We start from the raw sequence: 6695 nt of genomic DNA, 5'->3' as shown, positions 1-6695 counted from the left end.
TATAGTTACATTCTCTTAATGAATAGAATGATTTGTTCTAATGGTGTTTGTAAATAGGATCTCAAGTCCGCATCTTGTACAGCAACTAACCACTAAGAAGAATGTATGCAGTGTGTTAATTATTCTATTTCTTTTTTTTTTTCTTTTGGCAGAACCGGGGATTGAACTCAGGCCCTTGTGCTTGCCAGGGAAGCAGTTATTCCACTGAGCCATCTCCCTGGCCGCAGTGTGTTAATTATTGAAACTGTCCTAGCGATTTGATTTGAAACTGTCTCATAGCTGTTTATCAATAAAATTATGAAAAAAAATTTAAAAAAGAAGTTGTTGACTTGTGGCTTTTAGAGCTCAGTGTATTAATATGGCAGACCAAGAATTAGAGCAAAAGAAAACACTGGTTTTCAATAGCAGCGAGACAGTTTGAAAACAGGTTACTAGAACAGTTACAATAATTAATACATTGCATATTGCTGTCTTCATAGTAGTTGTTCAGAGTACAAGATGTGGACATGATATCTTGTCTAAATATTTTTAGTATAAATATTTTCATTGAACTAAGAGAAAGTAGCTGTATATCTATCCTATTTTGTATATACAGATATATATCTTTTTATCACTACAAGATGGTCCATCATTTATATCTCCCTTTTTTGTTTAGTTTTGTCAGAGATGGGTGTTCCATTTCCATTCAAATATTGTAAGTAGGTGAACTCAGCAAAATAATTCAATGTAGTCCAACAGTCTATAATAGTATTGGGTTATCCATGGAATTGGCAATGTCAGACGTTCTTGACTTGAGCTTTTTACAGCTCAGTATATTAATATGGCTTTACTTTTTATACTTCATGTTTATAGTTTATAGTTTATACTTGTGTTTATAGTTTTCTGCTGAATGGTTAAGATCACCTTTCAAGGTCAGTGAGGACTCAGGACATGGTTTTATAAACCTGCATTCTGGGGCCGGGGAGATGGCTCAGTGGAATAAGCGCTTCCCTGGCAAGCTCAAGGACCTGAGTTCAATCCCCGGTTCCACCAAAAAAAAAAAAACAAAAAAAAAACCTGCATCCAAATTGCAAACTGAGGACTGGCCAAATAGCTCAGTGGATTAAAGTGCCAGCAAGCAGGCTTAAGGGTTTTGATCCCCGAACCTGCCTTTCCAGCCCTGCCTCCCAGCACACTGAGATGGCAGTTGAGACTGGGCATGGTGGCATGGGCCTGTAATCCCAGCTCTTAGGAGGCTCTAAACATGCAGATGACTCCAAGTCCAATCTCATAGTGAGACCCTGAACATCCTTTAGACCCTTCCATAAAATACAAAAAAGAAAAAGAAACAAACAAACAAACTACAAAAAACCACTGCAAACTGAAAGAATTTAGCTCTATTGTAAAGAAAAAACTTGTTCAAAACTATACATAATTCCACTATAAAATACTAATAACATTGACAGCAAAGTAGAAATAGGGCAATATAGGCACATTTATACAATGTCAAAGAGCACGTATTTCTATTTCATTTTTTCAATAATCTATTTATTTTGACCTGTTTCTGTATCTTCTATTCTATTCCACTGATTCTTGAGTCTGGTTCTTTATAAGTCTCATGCCATTTTAATCACAGTAGCTTTGTAGTATACTTTATTCCAGACACACTCAGCCACCTGATAATTTTTAACAGAGGAAAAAAACAATGATACAAAATTTCAAAATAAAATAATAGGAGAGTAACAATGGTTAATAAATTGTGCATTGTTATCTTGAGAGTGGTAGCTCAGATTATAAGATACAGGCATGAAAAATTGATCAAGTGATACAAGCACAAATCTCCTTTCAATGAACTAATAGAAATTAGTAGTATGAGTAATATAACACCACATAAACTCCCAGTGCCGTGACTTGCATCCTAATGTCAGCTTTCTCCATCCAGGTGATGAGGATGTTAATCATAGAGAGGTCTGGTGTCTACGCACTGTCTTACGGCATTTTTTAATTCATATTACATCTTGCATGAGTGGGCCTCAGTTGTAATATGTATGACAAACATTGATGTACTTTTTTTTATTTAATTTAATTAATTAATTTATTTAGTTTGTGGTCCTGGGCATTGAACTCAAGACCTTTCGCTTGCCAGGCAGGCTCTTATTTTACTGAGCTATCATCCCAGCCCTGATGTACTATTATTAACTAAACTCTAGGTTACACTAGGGTTCATCCTTTGTCATACACAATTATGTATATTTTTACAAATGCATAAAGTTGTTTTTATTGTTCAATATTAGAATGAATAATTTTTACTCAATTTTTTTTAAGGAAAGGTTTATTTAGTTCACAGTTGCTGGAGGATTCAGTCCATATTCAGCTGGCTCCAAAGCAGAGCAGCACATGGCAGAAGGCAGCCTTTCATGGGAGCAGCAAACAGCAAGAGAGGGAAAGGAGGAGTAGAAGAAGCTCAAGTATCCAGCTTCTCCTTGCTCCTTACACTGAAATGTACATTGCCCTCCCCAGGGCAGGTGCAGCATCCACACCCACAGTAATCAGTCACAAACTCCAGAAGCAGCCCCAAGACTGCATGAGGCTTTTGGGGGGTACAACTATACACAAACCATAACATTCTGCTCCTGGACCCTCCAAAGACTCACGCTCATCCCTTTATGCAAAAGCCATCCTAATCCAACTCTATGTTGCCGAAGTCCTAACAGTTTCAGCATTGCTGAAAAGTCCAAGTCGCAAGTCTCCTCCAAGATCCAAGGCAAACCCTCAACTGTGAGCCCCTGTACAAAAGAAAACTTAAACACTTGCAACATTCAAAGGCACAAAATAAACATTACCATTCCAAAAGGTACACACAGCAGGATACCAAGCAATGGGACAAAGACAAGTCCAAAATCCAACAGAGCAAACATTAAGTCCTGCAGTTCCATGTGGGACATCTGAAGCAATCTGTGATGAGTTGTGAGCACCAAAGGTCTTACATGGCTCCACCCCTACAGCAATAGTGGTGATAGCTCTCATGGGGTCCCTCTGAAGCCAGCTTTGTTCTCTCCTAGCAGGTTCCTTTAGATGATCCACATTCCTGGCTTTTCCAAACTTCTGGGGTTTCCACTGAATAGGCTTCTGTCTTACAACTTCACACATTGCCCTCTCAGGGGCACACTGCCTGGACTCCAAGGCCTTCTTCTGAAATCGAGGTGGAAGCTTTCTTAACCTCAGAACTCTTGCATTCTGCAGGCACCTAAAACCAATGCCATGTGGATGATGCCAAGACCTGCTGCCAGCTGTGTAATGGGTCAACTCACATTTTTTTTGTTTGTTTGTATTGAGCAAAAATAACCTTTATTTCAAGTTTTGCATTTCCTTAAAAGTGAAGATTATGTCCAACAATTTTTAGCCACTCTGGGAAATGCACAAGGATTGGGAAAGTAGATTTCAAGCAATTTTTCTCATATGCCCATCTGAACTATTTGACCACTTAGTGCACAAAACTTGAAGATTCTGAAATTTATAAACTAGCCTCTATTAATTGTACAAAGTATTCATTTAATGAAAAAGCTTGTTTCAAAGACAAAGGCTTTAATTATTACACCCACCCCACAACACTCACATGAAAACAAAGCAAAACACAAATGGAGAAAAAGTCAAATGAAAACGGAGAAAAGTTGTTCTGAGGCATGTGATTTACTTCTGGATTCTCTTTCGGGTTCTTGAACGTTTCTGTGGGACCTCCTCCACCTGGGAATCGGAGTGCTAGATCTCCTCCACACTAGATACCAGGCTTTCCTCCATGTCTGTCTTTCTCTTCTTTGTTACTGCTTTTGCTTTCAAACTTCCATTCTCGATAACACCGAGGTCCAGCTTGCTGTCGTCCTTACTTCCTAGAGCTTTCAGTCCTTGCAAAAGAATATCGCGGAACTTCTGATAAAGAGGCTTTTCAGTGTAGTCCAGTAATTTAGCAGCTTCCATATATTTAGCAATTTCACCTGGCTTGTTTTCTCAGGAAAACATCTTTCCATCAAACTTGCAATATTGTCTCTGTATCTAATTTTGCAATCTCTAACATAGTTTGGATCCTTCAAATTGTCCTCCCAAGGAAGATGGCCACTAAGCCACTGGATCATGCAATAGCCAAGGATTTCCAAATCACTGCGTCTTGATGGGGCCACGCCACGGTGTGCATCAATGCTGGTGAATTCAATAGTGCCATCGTGACATCTCTTGGGATCTTCTTTATATTCTCTATGAACTCCTTCCGGGCAGTATCGATAAGCAAGGCCATAATCTACCAAATACACCTGGTCAGGGTTCTTGTAGCTGAGAAAAAGATTCGAGGCCTTGATGTCCCCATGCACGTACTTGTACTCGTGGATGTACTCCAGGATATCCAGAATTCTCAAGCTTAGCTGCAAGACAGCATTCCAAGAAAACCTTTTGGCATTTGCTTCATATATTTTCTGAAGGTCTCTCCCAAAGTGATCCATTATCATAAACCTGTAACTTTTCCCATTCTTGTCACGCAGTCCAGATCCGCAATACTTAGGAACACCAAGGTACTTCAGTTTATGGGTACAAATCCATTTCTGAATTTGCTCTGGTTTAGCAACTCGCTGGTAGAACTTTAATTCAGTAAAAAGAGGGCCATTGTCACTGGTTCCACTTTTGCAACACAGGGTGCATCGCTGCCAACGGATTTTGAAGAATTTGTATCAGCAAGATATATACAGCCAAAGCCGCCCTGGTCAATGGGTGATCCTAGCTTCCATTCCTTTTTTGACAGGTCAGTTATTATCTCCCCACTTGCAAAGTGTTCCACAAGATGTCTCTTTGCAGGGGCCCGTCTTCTAGCTTGAGCTACTTTTACATGAGGCATTTTCCCTCAGCAAAGGTTACAGGAAGTCCTCCAACACGAAATCTGTGCTTCTTAATCTCCTTGTTGCTTTTCAGGCAATTTCGCAAGCCGCAGATCCATCGCCTTCTGGCCAGTACGAACTTCCTGCCGCTTTCGCCCACTCGCAACTCGGCGGCACCACTGGCCCCTCCACTCAACTCACATTTTAGACTACAAATGCAAATCTTGTGTTTTCTGTTGTGTAAAAATATATACTCACCACTGTTTTAAGTTGTTTAGTAACTAGTGGCTGTTTCTTGCTGTTTGCTAAGATAAAATTCCTGTAACCCTCACCAATTCCTGTAACCCTCACCAATTCCTGTACCCTCACCAATTCCTGTTAACAAAGTTAGCTTACCAAGATGACTTCAAAAGGAAATTAAATGGGCTTTAACTTCTTGTAACCTCAGGCTGTGGAAGGCTGCATGCAAGGACTCAGGTACAAGATAACTAGAAACTAAAAGAAAACCCCAGGAAATTTAGTTTTTGGGTTTTTTAAAATAATTTAAAAAAGTTTTTATTTATTTATTTATTTATTTATGTGTGTGTGTGTGTGTGGCCAGCTCAGCCCACCAGGGGGCAGGGCTGGCTGGCATGTGGTACTGGGGGATTGAACCGTGGTCCCTGTGCTTTAGCTACAGCTTGTTCTAAGTAGGTGCTTTAGACCACTGAGCCATCACACCAGCCCAAGGAAATTTAGTTTGAGTAAGGCTCACAAAGACCCTGAAAGCATTATTGTGTGTCAGACAATGAATTTGTTTACCAAATAGAATGTGATTCCAGATTTTAAACCCTGCCTCTTCCTGAGCTAGCCACCTTTCAGTCCTCTCCTGCATGAGAGCTAACTGGGGGCCCTGAGCTCAGTAATAAATGGCTTTCTAAATTCCAATCGGGCCGATCTGGTTCCTATTCTTTATGACCCATAACAATTGGAGCAGTAGCCAGATTTTTCTCTGTCTTGGCTGTAGGGGTCAAGTGCCTGGACTGCTGAGCACTCTGATCCTGATTCTCAGGAACAAATTCTCCATGCCAGCGCCATTCTGGAATCTGGTGCAGCTGCTGCTGCCATTCTAGAACATGGGTCTTGCAGTTTTTCCCTCAAGGCAGAGTCCCTGACCTTTTCAGTTCTGGGGCTGCAAGGGGTGGAGACCTGCAGCCTCTGGTGATGCCCTCAGGCCATCTTTCCATTCTCTTATTTCTTCTCCACAGTGGAGATCTTCTTGGCTCCATCTTTGCAGTCCACAACTTTCTTGGCGCTTCCTTTCTGGCCAAACTCGCCATATTTTGAACCATCTTGTTGTGCTCCTTGCTCTTCATTCTCAACATAAATATGGCTAAAAGCACCCCCCCCCCAACAACCAGGCCACTGCCCCAGTATTTGGCTGCTTTGAAATATCTATTGTCAGATTGATCAGTCCACCATGCTTAATCTCAGTCTCAGCCAAAGTCTCTGGACCCAAGCAAAATGCAGACAAAGCTCCCTCCAAGCCATAACAGACATTTCCAGAGCCCAACCACCAATGCAGCCCTTCTCAGCAGAAGCCTCCCAGCCTGGTCTTCACAGGCAGGCTTTGTATCTGCTTTCTGGTCTTCTGAGCTCTGACCAGAATCTCCCCTGCACAAAAGCCAAAGCTTTTCCAGCTTATTGCAACTAGGCAACCTCTCCAAACCTTTCCTATCTCTTCCCATAAGCCATTCCCAAAAGCTTGTAATCCACATGGTCAGGCTGAGCCACAGCAATGACCCCACCACTGAGGTACCAAATTCTGTCTTAGTTACTCTTCTCTCATTGCTGGGACAGATACCCAACACTCAAAAT

The 6695-nt window shown here is 41.2% G+C and overlaps 1 pseudogene; it reads right to left on the bottom strand.

Moving 5' to 3' along the window:
- Positions 1 to 3445: 3445 nt before the first annotated feature.
- LOC101561732 lies at positions 3446 to 4858 on the bottom strand (annotated as a pseudogene).
- Between the last annotated feature and the right edge of the window lie 1837 nt (positions 4859 to 6695).

Source organism: Octodon degus, unplaced genomic scaffold (genome assembly GCF_000260255.1).
Source record: "Octodon degus isolate 3935 unplaced genomic scaffold, OctDeg1.0 scaffold00014, whole genome shotgun sequence".
Lineage (NCBI taxonomy): Eukaryota > Metazoa > Chordata > Mammalia > Rodentia > Octodontidae > Octodon > Octodon degus.
Note: the sequence above shows the minus strand (reverse complement) of the source record. Positions and strands in the feature narration are given on the sequence as shown.